Here is a 13,535-nt window from a genome sequence, read left to right on the forward strand (position 1 = left end):
ATTATTATTATTTTGTCATATCTTACACTGTCTGACGTCTCCCTTCACCCACTTTTCTGTTGTCCATCCCCCAGGGAGGAGGTTATATGTAGATCCCTGAAATCAGTTCCCCTTTTCCACCCCACCCTCACATGTAGTTATTCTTGGTGATAGCCGTTTCTTCCTGAAAACAAGTGTGCAAAATAGTATATGAGTTATGCAATATAGAAAGGCAATTTTACATTTACTCACTTAGAAGTTTCATTTTTAATCAATGATGGTATCTATAGTAAACATACTTATTCTACTTAAAGTTATTACTTGTCATCTGTGATGTCCTTATATTATATATCCTTTGTATGTGACCCTTCTTCTTTGACATGTAACACTTTATTTATGCCACCTCTGACCTAATAAAATTGTACCTTTGACCTTCTGCACTTGACATCTCAGATAACTTACTCTTGATCTTTGGCACATTTTGTTTCAAGCCTGTTAAACATAATAGGTAACTGCTCAGCAAGAAAGCTTTATTGTTTAGTGTGTTTATTATAATTTGAGTGGTGAAATTTTCCAATATTGCTTGAGACTTCACAAAAATAACTGTTATATGTCTGACTTTTTTTTGTCTTTTATTATCTTAGTAACCACATATTAAAAGCATGTGGTTTTTAGGGGCAGAACTTAGTGCTAATTTTAAATATATTAAAATTTTAATTTTTATATAAATTGTTGAAGAAATAGGTAACTATTAGTCATAGTTAAAACTACGATTTCTTTGTAGCCCCCTTTTCACATTATTAATGAAGCCAATGGGCAATTTTTTGTTTTTTGCACAAGTTGCATAAAGTACATTTAATCCTTTGTGGAGATTGAATTAAAAAAATTTTTTTTCACTTTCAGATCCATGTATTTCCATGTGAGGCTCCTTACTTTTACAAAGCATAAGATTATATAGGCTCCATTTACTATCTTGTATATTTAAATATAGAAAAAATAATTTTATTTGTTTTCATGGGAAATGCCTTCTCAAATAATCTTAAATTAACTATAATTTATTGGGTATATACAACCAAGTTTGGTTTCAGAAAACCCAAATTAGTCTTGCTTACTAGAAATTTAAGCTAATTAGGTGATTGAAGGAAAAATGGAATTTCTTAATTAGCAAAGACAATACAGTATTTAATAAGATTGTTTATAAACTGACCTCTCCAGTTCAGGGTATAACTGACAGTGAAGTGGAAAACTGGCTCACCAAATGATGACAGTTTAGAAAATGTAGGTAATTCCTCATAGAATTATGTATTTCCTTACATTGTTTACCTTAATTTGTAATAGCAGAAACTCTCTTTAAAAAGCCCTGGGGCACTCTGGGTTAATCGTTGGGCTGCTAACTGTAAGGTCTGTGGCTCAAACCCGCCTGCTGCTCCACTTGACAAAGACGAGGCTATTGCTCCTGTTGAATCAACTCAATGACCATGAGCTTGCTGGGTTTTGTTTTTTTTTAAATATTTCCACGATAGGAAAACATCTTGTTTGAAAAAAAAAATCAAGACAAATGAACACTCATAGTCAATTCCGGTAAATCATTGTCTGTCTTCGCCCCCCTTCCCAATACAATAGGTTTAATATGCTTTCAGTCAATATTTTTGGCAACCATATGGGTGATGGTTGTACATGATCAGTGTTGTTGACATTCCTCAATTGTGCATCTGAAAAATGTTGACTTGACAAAGTGATATATTTATTTTAAACCTCAGTTTGATCTAATAATTAAACAAATTCTTTAGTTAATAATGAGCCTCTTTTGAATAAAAATACTTGATCCCCATCTCCTTGCTTGTCACCTAAAAAAGATAGCTGTGTGGTAAGGAACAAAAATTGGGGTCTTAGTCCATGTTTTCTTCCCTTTTCAATTTGAGTTTTTATTTGCCCACTCACGGAATGTTCCCCTTAGCCAGTGAATTCTCATTCTCTTCTCTCTACTCAGATAGCACATATTCCAGCGGAGCAGCAGCTATTTGCTGACTTGTCCTTCTCTCAGTCCTCCGCCTGCATATCTCTGGGTCTTTGCTTTATCTTTTATTCTGGCCCCTGGCAGGCCTGCTGGCTCCCCCTATAGCAGTGCTTCTTAACCTGTGGGTCGCAGCCCCTTTGGGGGTGGAAAAACCCTTTCACAGGGGTCACCCGATTCATAACAGTAGCAAAATGACAGTTATGAAGTAGCAACAAAAATAATTTGCTGGTTGGGGGGTCACCACAACATGAGGAACTGTACTAAAGGGTCGCAGCATCAGGAAGGTTGAGAACCATTGCCCTACAGAATCCACACCACATATAAACTAAAGGCATTTTGATAGAACTAAACCTCAGGCCTTCGCCCTGAACACACAGCATAGCCACATTGATAGACTCACCACGTTATTCCAGAGGCAGCTCCAGGTAGACTCTCTTAAGAAAAAGAGGTAATACATTTGGCCTTACTCTCCATTAGAGACACACATTTTTCTTACCTTCCTCCCAACATTTTGCTAGGAAGAGATGCCATTGACTTTACTCCTCAATATTATTCTCATCCCTCCCTGAAGGGAGGTCCCTCAGTGGGATGGACTGACTCAGTGGCAGCAACAGTGGGCTAACATGACGACCGTTGTGAGGACGACGACGCAGGACCAGACATGGTTTCCTTCCAAAATTCCAAAGGGATTTCTACACTCTGGAGTAGAGACTCTAATTTGAATCTTCCAGGCTTGATTATTGGCATACTAAAGGAAATGACTTGACTTGTGTGTATATCTGTTTTGCATTTATCAAGTGCTTTTCCTTGCACTTATTGTAGAACTAATTCTTTTTTTCCCCCAATCATTTTATTGGGGGCTCTTACAACTCTTATCACAATCCATACATACAACCACTGTGTCAAGCACATCTGTACATTTGTTGCCATCATCATTTTCTTTCTTTCTTTTCTAATCATTTTATTAGGGGCTCATACAACCCTTATCACAATCATACATCAATTGTTTAAAGCATATTTGTACATTCATTGCCTTCATCATTCTCAAAACATTTGCTCCCCACTTAAGCCCCTGGCATCAGCTCCTCATTTTTCTCCCCCCTCCCTCCTTCCCCCTCCCTCATAAACCCTTGATAATTTTAAAGTTATTATTTTGTCATATCTTACACTGTCTGACGTCTCCCTTCCACCCACTATTCTGTTGTCCGTCCCCCAGGGAGGAGGTTATAGGTAGATCCTTGTCATCGGTTCCCCCTTTCCACCCCACCCTCCTTTCCACCCTCCCGGTATCGCCACCCTCACCACTGGTTCTGAAGGGATCATCACCCTGGATTCCCTGTGTTTCTAGTTCCTATCTGTACCAGTGTACATCCTCTGGTCTAGCCAGACTTGCAAGGTAGAATTGGGATCATGATAGTGGGGAGGAGGAGGGGGGAAGCATTTAGGAACTAGAGGAAAGTTGTATGTTTCATTGTTGCTACACTGCACCCTGACTGGCTCATCTCCTCCCCGCGACCCTTCCATAAGGGGATGTCCAGTTGTAGAACCAATTCTAACACCTATCTAACTCAGCTAAATTAGGCAAAAACAGAATAATTAAAAAAATATTACTCTGCTTACGTGTTTGTCGTGCTTCTTCCTGTACGGCTGTTGCACTTTTACTGTTAAGAACTTTTCCACATTTGCTGTTTTTTCTCTTAATTCAGTTTTAGAGCTATTGTTCCTTCATAATGATTCAAAGCTGGAAACCAAAAGAAGTATGATATTCTTATGGTCTTTTCAGTGTAGTAGGTTGGTAAGTTACAACTTCATAAGGCTCTCTTCCACAAATCTTTTAAACACTTCCTTTATTATAAACTGCAATGTAAAGCATAGACCTACAACTCAGAAACCTCTCATGTTTGGCAAACTTTTTTTCTCCATTGTTCCTAGTTAGATTTTATACTATGCACATTAATTATACAAACGGTCCGTGGATGTTGTAGATGGTTTGCACTCAACTAATAACGTAAGAGTTGGTGGTTTGAATCCTCTTAGCAGCTCTGCAGAAAAATAGACCCCCCTGACGGCCTGTCTCCTCAAATGTTAAAGCCAAGTCAGCCTTAGGAGGTGGTTTTGCTATCACTCTTGGGCCACCTGGAGTTCAAACTGAGGAGGTGGCAGCGCGTTTTTATTGCACACAGACTCGATGTGAAAGGCCCTTCTATCAATGATGAGCTGTTGTGGCGCATCAGCTAATATCTAATAGACCCTTTTTAAGGTGGATGTGCTGCCAAAACGCTATCGGTATATATTGCGTCTCTTTATATTTCAAAAATCAAATTTTGCTTCATATCTGTCCAAAGTTTTGTTATCATGTGCATACATGTTTTCATCTAATTTTGAATTTTGCCTTTTAATATAAAATACCCTTCTTTCCCATCCCGTGCCCTCCTCCTCGGATCTCATTTTTGTCTGGTGTTAATATTGCGTATCCAGTTTTGGTTAGTGTTGCCTGGTATGTCCTTTCAGATGATCTTTTGTTTAATTAAAAAAACAACCTTGACCTGTGATTTAGGTGACTGTGTACAGAGCAGATGATCGGCTAGCATTCAGCAGTTCATGCACATTCCGATTCAACGCGCCCATTTCCATCCCCGCAACATACCATCACTCCGCCCACTTCCTGAGTTTCCCGCTTCGTTCCCCCTGCTTTCTGCACCCTCGCAACCCTGACTGCCCCTTAGATCTTCATCGGTTGATGACGTACTGTAACTCGGAGATGAGTTCCGTTCCAGACCTGAAGGGCCACAGTGATGGAGGCCCCACCAGTCTCTATCCGTTTGAGAGTTCGTTCTACTTGTTACTGCTACCCAATCCAGGATCGAATAATGTGGCCCTTTTCAGAGCAGTTGGTGGCAGTACCCAGGTACCATCAAGTTCTTCTGTTGAAACTTTGCCCCTTTTTCTTTGCTCTGAAATCTACTTTGTCACGCCAGCTTTCAAACCCCCACCCCCACCTCCACCTGTGTTAGAATGCTACATTCTTCTATCCCTTTACTTTTAACCTTTTCATGTCTTTGTATTAAAATGTTTTCAAAGAAAATTGGTTTTTCAGTCCACAATTCATGCACATTTTGTTTCATCTTATTGACTGAAACTCTCACCATGTACCAGCCCTCTGCCCATGTCCTCCCTGGGTTTCCCCACGTTCCATGTCTCCTCCTCCCGTTTCTGTCTTTTGAGCATTCTCCTTCTTCTCGGACATATGCTCTCTTTTGATCTTATATGATTGATTGTTATAAAGAGTGCATACTCCCCTGGTATTATTGCCTACCTTAAAAGCCATCTGTCATTTGGCCAAAAGTTGAGCCATACTGATGAGTTTACTTCCAGTCTTGAAGGGTTTCTAAGGGCCACATTATTTGAGGTCCTACCAGCATTTACCCAACCAATAAGCCTGCTCTTACCTGTGATTTTGAGTTTTGTTGCACATTTTTCTCCCACTCTATCCCAGACCTCCTACCATGATCCCTTTCATATTGATCAGTAGTGGTAGCCGGGCACCATCTAGTTCTGGTCTCTAGATCATGGATGCACTAAGGGTCTTCATTTGTCTTTGATTTTCTTCACACTTCTTAGCACCTTAGATGAAAGCATACAATCTTTGTAGACCCCCGTCACTACTCAGCAAAGTAAGACTGAGAGCATTTCGTTATGGACTATGTTATGCCAGTTGATATTGATGTCTCTTAAGACTATGGTCCTGAGACCATAGGCCCAGTGACTCATTCTTCTGGGGTATTTATTTAGGACTTGGGTTTTCATACCGTGGCCGCCTGTATGCACTGCTGTAGTGGCGGTATGCTCTGCTACAGAAGCTCTGGTAGATTTGTAGTACATATGAATTCTTGCATAGAGATGTCCTCTCTCAAATGGGTGTGTGTATCATCTCTATATAGCCCCCACTCCTCCCATGGTTGTAGTCCCACTCAACTTCCCACTGCTCTTGCTATTACTGTTATTGCAGAATTACATATATAATACCGTTTATCTTCATTGCCTTTAACTCTGTGCTCCTCCCACTGGCTACCTTTGCCTTGATAAGTTAATGCTCACCTCCCCCTTATTAAATATTTTTTCCCTTCACCCATGTTAATATGTGTCTACTCTAATTAGTAATTTACTCTTACTCCTCTTTCACCCCAGTTAACCTTCAAATAATGTTACTGTGCGTAAACCATTTCTTGACTGTTTCTTTAGCATTGGTCTCTTAGAATAATTTTTGTTTTTTCATTGACTAATTTCCCTCAGCATAATGTCCTCCAGTTATGTGATGAGATGTTTTACAGATTCATTATCCTTCTTTAACAGTGTGTAGTGTTCCATTGTGTTTATATTTCATAGCTTGTATATCCATTTATCCAATGAGTGGAGCTTAGGATGTTTCCATATTTTTGTTGCTGTAAATAATGCTGATTAATGTGGGTGTGCTTATATTTGTTTCTGTCGTGACTCTTATATACTATTTCACTACTAGGCTATATGCCTAGCAGTGGTATTTCTGGATCATACAGTGTTTCTATTTCCAGTTTTTAAGGAAGCCTCATACTATTTTCCACAGGAGTGGCTTCACATTACAATCCTACCAGAGGGCATGAGGGTGTCAATCTTTCCACAACCTCCTCAGCATTTGTTATTTTTTGTTTTCTGAACTTTGCTATTAATGAGATGATATCTCCTTACTTTCATTTGCATCTCTCTAAGGGCTAATGTTCAAAAGTTGTTTTTTTTTTGCTTCCTGAATTTCTTCTTTGGAAAAATATTTATTCATATTACCACCCATTATCTAATTTGATTCTTTGCTTTTTGTTGTTGAGGTGTTAACTTTTTCTATAATTTTTAGAAATTAAAAAAAAAAATTAATTCTGTGTCCACTATGTCATTGTCAAAAGTGTTTTATCCGTCCATAGGCTCTGTTTTTACTCTTGTGGTCAAGTCTTGGATGCACATAAATGTTTAAGTTTTAGATAGTCAAATTGTCTAGTTTGTCTTCTAAAAGCGTGCTTTGACATTTTTAGATATGTTTGACAATATATTTATGCTATAAAGTAAGTCCCTCAAGTCTGCCCCTCTTTTTTCACAGATATTTAGATCTTTGACCCCTCTTAATTTTTAAAAATAATTTTATTGGGGGCTCATACAGCTCTTATCACAATCCATACATACATCAATTGTATAGAGTACATTTGTACATTCATTACCCACATCATCCTCAAAACATTTGCTCCCCATGTAAGCCCCTGGCATCAGCTCCTCATTTCCCCCCCTCCCTCCCCACTCCCACCTCCCTCATGAACCCTTGATAATTTATAAATTATTATTTTGTCATATCTTACACTGTCTGACGTCTCCCTTCACCCACTTTTCTGTTGTCCATCCCCCAGGGAGGAGGTTATATGTAGATCCCTGCAATCGGTTCCCCCTTTCCAACCCACCCTCCATCTACCCTTCCGAAATCACCACCCTCACCACTGGTCTTCAAGGGATCATCCGTCCTGGATTCCCTGTGTTTCCAGTTCCTATCTGTACCAGTGTACATCCTCTGGTTGCCATCATCATTTTCTAAACATTTACTTTCTATTGAGCCCTTGGTATCAGCTCCCCCCCTCCCCCTGGGTCTTTCTCTTTTAATCCATTCTGATAATTTTGGCCTTTCAATTAAAACATATTTTTAAGCATCCTATTGGGGGCGATTACAGCTCTTACAACATTCCATACATCAATTGTATCAAGCATATTTGTACATATGTTACCATTATCATTTTCTAAACTTTTACTTTGTATTTGAGCCCTGGTATCAGCTCTTCTCCCCCCCCCCAAACCCTCATGACCCCCTGATGTTATCAGTTATTATTGTTTTCCTATTGTACACTGACTGCTGTCTCCCTTCACCCACGTTTCTGTTGTTTGTCCCCCTTGGGGTGGGGGGATGTTATGCGTCCATCATTGCGATCAGTTCCTCCTTCCTCCCCACTTTCTTCCCCCTACCCTCCTGGTATCACTACTCCCATTTCTGTTCCTAAGGGGTTTATTTGACCTGATTTCCATGTGTCATGAGCTCTTATCTGTACCTGTGTATATGCTCTGGTCTAGCCAGAAATGAAAGGCGGGGCTGGGTCATGATAGTTGCGGGGGGGTGGGGGGGTGGGAGAGGGGGAGGAAGCCTCAAGGAACCAAAGGAATATTGTGTATTTTATTGGTGCTGTGATCTCTATTTCTGTTTTTCGTTTTAGGATTAACTATATTTTTTCATTTTATTCACCTTTGTTATCTTATTAGATATAACTTTTTTCTATTTTAATGGTTTCTTAAAAGTGTTCAAATACATCCTTAACTTATTACAGTCTACCTCCAAACCATATTATACTAGTTCACTTTATAGTGAATAATAATCTCACAGAATATTTACATTTACTTTGAGCCTTTATGCTATTATTGATTATTTTGCTTTTACATATGTTATAAGCTCCACCATACATTTCATTTAAGCAGTTGTCTTTTAAGGAAATATGAATAATAACATAAAATTTTAACTATTTACCCATGTAGTTTTAGTGTTTTGTTCTCCATTCCCTTTTATAGATCCAGATTTACATGTGATAGTACTTAGTTTCTACTTCAGGGACATTATTATTATTATTAAATACTTTTATTGGGGGCTTTTACATCTCTTATCACAATCCATACATTCAACCAGTGTGTCAGGCACATTTGCACAAACGCTGCCAGCATCATTTTTTTTCTTTTTTTAGATTTTAATGTATGACGGTCTTTATTTACAACTTTATTGGCAAAAAGAGGAACAAAATTAACAGTTTCACACAAGATATCACAACTGATCTTATCAGATCAAAGGTCCATCTCAAATGTTCATCTAATTGTCCAAAGAGGACACGACACTGACTCTGCATACGCAATTCCCTTTATGAAGTACAGTACTCATATTTTAGACAGCCTCTTTTATAAGATATAAATATAAAGGAAATGAAATCACTCAACAACGGCACTAAAGGAAAGATGTTTTATATTTAGATTTCTCTTGTTCCTGGTAACATATGCCCAATGAAAAACAATAGTTGGAAAAGTAGTTACACTTCCTATTTGAGTGGACAGTTATAACCATCCATCATTTTCTGAATTGACCATTATATTTCAATCTATCACGAACTTCTCTGAACTTACTATGAGATGTAATCAAAGTCAGGAGAGGAGACATAAGGAGAACATTCCTGTTTTGGGAGAGGGTTAGCCCTCCACAACCAGTATGGTAAATAAACATTCTGTTGAAGCATTCTAGGTGGAAAATTGATGTAGTCGATTTGAACTCATGCTGAGCCGATTTCATTTGTTCATGAACTCGTTTGGTGTCATTCATCTAAATCAAGTGTGTCTAATTCTTCTTCTAGTTCATGCAAATCTTCTCCAGTGAAAAGATTTTCATCAACAGGAGCAGCATCAATAGCTCCGTTTTCCTGTGCCTCTCCTTCCTTATCCTCGTCCAAGTCACTTCTTTCCCCACTTTCTGCCCTGCCTCCGGACGCTTCACTTATTTTGTTTTCATCCTTTTCTGAAGTGTATGTGCTGAAACTTTCAAGACTGACTACGGTAATACCTGTTTCATCTACCGCTCTTGGAATGTACAAGCTTAAATCTATGTCATTTACGTTCACAGAATCATCAACCTCATCACCGCCTATTCCCTGGGTGTAACGGGTCCATCTGCTTCTTCATCATCATCATCAACAAGTTCAGGACGAAATTCAAACATCTCACGACCACTGATCACTAGCGCTTTCCCTGCTTTGAAGTCTGCTTTTCTTCTTTCCATATCTTGCTCAAGTTTATCAATCTTTTCTTGTCTTTTCCTTTTTTTCCATGCAAGAAAAGATTCTAGGGTGATTTTGGTAACATTTGGACCTAGGGCAGAATGCTCTTTTTCAATGAGATCTTCTAATGAAATTTCATCTTCTTTCTCTTCTTTCTTCTTATCTTTTTTCAACACAAACCCAGGGGGAAGTGCATGACGATACATACACATATCACCCCCTCCAGGGCCTACCCCAAACCAGCCATACTTGTTGTTCTCAGTAACTTCAAGGAAATGCTTGCACACTATTTGAGTTTTGGGTTTTTTCTTTTCCGCCTCACCGTGCTTCTTATTCACTACTTCTTCCAGTTTTTTCTCATCCCAGTTATCCATGGTATTTTTTTCTAGTTCTTCATCTCTCGCATCAATGTAAACACTTCGCTTTTCACATTTTCTCTCCAGAGTCAAGTCATGAGAAAACTACCCTTCTCCCCTCGAGCGCACTGCCCTTGCGTGAAGAATGCACCTCCCACAGATTTGGGGTCTGCGCCTTTACTGATTTTTTGAGCAGAAACTAACTACAGGCTTGAATCGTTCATTCAGCTCCTGTAATTCTTTCTTCAATTTCTTTTCAGCTTCACTTTGTGCTACCTGACGTGGATTTTGTTGACCAAATTTAACTTGATGAGTAACAGCCTTGATAAACTTCTGTTGCTTTGCTCTTTTCTTATTCTTTAGACCAAAAGTTTTGTCTTCGATGATCTTTTCTTTCTCCTTCTGCTCCGCTTTTTTGCTGCCCCCGGCCTGAGCCTGTTTCTTGGCGGGCATTGCGGAGGCAGGTGGCACTGGCCAGAGTTAAGCACAGCTGGACACCGTCAAAGCCTCCGGCCCAGAGGCAGGAGTAGTAGGAACACTTGGGCCTCCGTCCCTGCCACACCGCGCAGAGCCGTCATCATTTTCAAAGCATTCTCTTTCCACTTGAGCCCCTGATATCAGCTCCTCATTTCTTCCCCCTTCCTCCCCTACCTGCCCTCCCTCACAAACCTTTGATAAGTTATATAGATTATTATTTTTGTATCTTGCTTCGTCCTCCATCACCCCTCGCCCATTTTTCCGTTGTTCGTCCCCCTGAGAGGGGGTTATAGGTTGATCCTTGTGATTGATTCCCCCTTTCTCCCCCCACCCTTCCCTAATCCTCCTGGTATTTCTACTCTCATTGTTGGCCCTGGGAGGTTTATCTATCCAGGATTCCCTGTGTTGCCCACTCTTATCTGTAGCAGTGTGCATGTTCTGGTCTAATCCAATTTGTGAGGTAGAATTGGGATCATGATAGTGGGGGAGAGGCAGCATTAAAGAACTAGAGGAAAGTTGTATGTTTCATCGGTGCTATACTGCACCGATATAACTGACTGGGTTATCTCTTCCCTGTGACCCTTCAGTAGGGGGATGTGCAATTGTCTAAAGATGGGCATTGGGTCTCCACTCCATGCCACCACCACCCCCAATTCACCTTGGGTATGATTTTGTTCTGGGTCTTAAATGCCTGGTACATGCTCCTTTTGACACCTCATGATCTCACTGGCTGGTGTGCTTCTTCCATGTGGGCTTTGTTGCTTCTCAGCGAGGTGCCACTTGTTTATCTTCAAGCCGTTAAGACTCCAGATGCTATATCTTTTGATAGCCAGGCACCATCAGCTTTCTTGACCACATTTACTTATGTACCCATTTTGTCTTCACTGATCCTGTTGAGTAGGTGAGCATCACAGAATGCCAGATTTTAGAATGAAGTGTTCCTGTGTTGAGGGAGTACTTGAGTAGAGGCCCAATGTCCATCTGCAACCTTAATTCTTAACATATAGTTCTATTCCCTCTTGTTATATGTATCTATATCTATATATGTACATGCCTGTACTTAGACCTCTATAAATATCCTTTGCCTCCTGGTTCTTTCCTCTATTTCTTAAGGGACATTAGTTAACAGTTCTTCTTGTATTGGTTTGTTGGCTATAATTTTCCCTGTTAAAATATCTTTATTTACTTTTATTTTTCAAAATATTTTTTGAAAGATATTTTTAACTATGTGTAGCTAGAACGTGACTTTTTTTTTAAAGTACTTTAAGGAAGATGCAAGATTTTCTCCCTTGATTTATTTCCAATAAGAAATTTGTTGTTGTCAGGCTTATTTTTGTCTCTCTGTTCATAATTAATGAGAGTCCAAGATAGTTTTTATGACATGGGATTCCTGAGAAAATTAGAGAAGATTCATAGTACAAGTGGAAGGACTGGGAGGTACTTTCTCCACTGAAATAGGAGACCAAGGATAAGTGGCAGGTTTGTTTGATGTTATGCTCGGGAAGATGAAGCTAAGGGTATACTCTTACATTTTCCAAGTAACCTGGAAAACAGATTTAGACATTGGGAATGGAAAAGTGATTGAACTGGAAGACCTAGTAAAGGAATGTGTTTAGAAATAAAAAAAATAAAACAAGACCCATTGAGCATTGAGTCAGCTTGTAGTAACCCTGTAGGACAGGGTAGAACTGCCCCTGTGGGTTTCTGAGACGACTCTTTAGAGAAGTGGAAAGCCTCATCTGTCTCCTGCAGAGAAGCTGGTGGTTTTGAACTGCTCACCTTGCGTTTAGCATTCCAACTTGTATTCCACTTTGCCACTTGGACTCTGTATGATTAGAAATAGTTATTGCATAAAGTATGAGAGTGAACCAACTACATACCATTGTTATATGATTGGACAGACTTGAGGGCCTTGTTGAAGATGGTAACCGTGGATTTATAGTAGTGTTGGCCCCATATGGGATTTTTCTCGTAGCATTTATCTACATGGCGCAAATGTTGGGTTTTTTTTTTAAGAAGGTGTGAGAACAGAGAACTAGAAATTGAGAGTATTTATAGAGCATAGTGTAGTGGGTTACTCATTTGGTTGCTAGCTGAAAAGTCAGCAGTGGAAACCAGCCACTCTAAGAGAAAGATGAGGCTCTGCTCCCATAATGATTTGCAGCCTCAGCAACCCACGGGGCAGTTCTACGCCATCCTCTAGGGCAAGGGTCCTCAAACCTTTTACACAGGGGCCAGTTCACTGTCCCTCAGACCCGTTGGAGGGCCGAACTATAGTTTCAAAAAAAACTATGAACAAATTCCCATGCACACCACACATATCTTATTTTGAAGTGTAAAATCAAACGAGGCAAAAACACCCGGCGGGCCAGACAGATGTCCTCGGCGGGCCGTCGTTTGAGGACCCCTGCTCTCGAGCATAACTGACATGGCATCCCATTGGTTCTAGTGTTGGAGAGAGATGACTTGAATTGGGAGGTAGTTAGATAGAAGTAAAATAATAAAGGTAGTGTGCTTAAGCTCAATCTTTTTCAGTTTCAAAAGAAAGCTTTAATATATTAGCATAAAACCTTTGTGTATTAGCAAAGAAACACCAAAGCCCACATGGAAGAAGCACACCAGCCTGTGTGATCACGAGGTCTTGAAGGGATCAGGTATCAGGCATCAAAGAACAAAAAAATAAAATCATTGTGAATGAGGGGGAGTGCAGAGTGGGGATCCAAGACCCATCTGTAGGCAACTGGACATCCCCTTAGAGAAGAGTCACAGGGAGGACGAGCCAGTCGGTGCAGTATAGCACCGATGAAGTATACAAGTATACAACTTTCCTCTGTTCCT

The 13,535-nt window shown here is 39.8% G+C and overlaps 1 protein-coding gene and 1 pseudogene across 1 annotated transcript in view; one reads left to right on the forward strand and one right to left on the reverse strand.

Moving 5' to 3' along the window:
• Window positions 1-13,535, forward strand: part of SCAPER (S-phase cyclin A associated protein in the ER) — a 346,349-nt gene that overhangs the window by 73,732 nt on the left and 259,082 nt on the right. The window lies entirely within an intron of this gene.
• On the reverse strand, window positions 9,406-10,673 carry LOC101639247 (annotated as a pseudogene).

The sequence above is a fragment of the Echinops telfairi genome, unplaced genomic scaffold (genome assembly GCF_000313985.2).
Source record: "Echinops telfairi isolate 266 unplaced genomic scaffold, ASM31398v2 ScPeMD7_7475;HRSCAF=8513, whole genome shotgun sequence".
In the NCBI taxonomy this organism is placed as follows: Eukaryota; Metazoa; Chordata; class Mammalia; order Afrosoricida; family Tenrecidae; genus Echinops; species Echinops telfairi.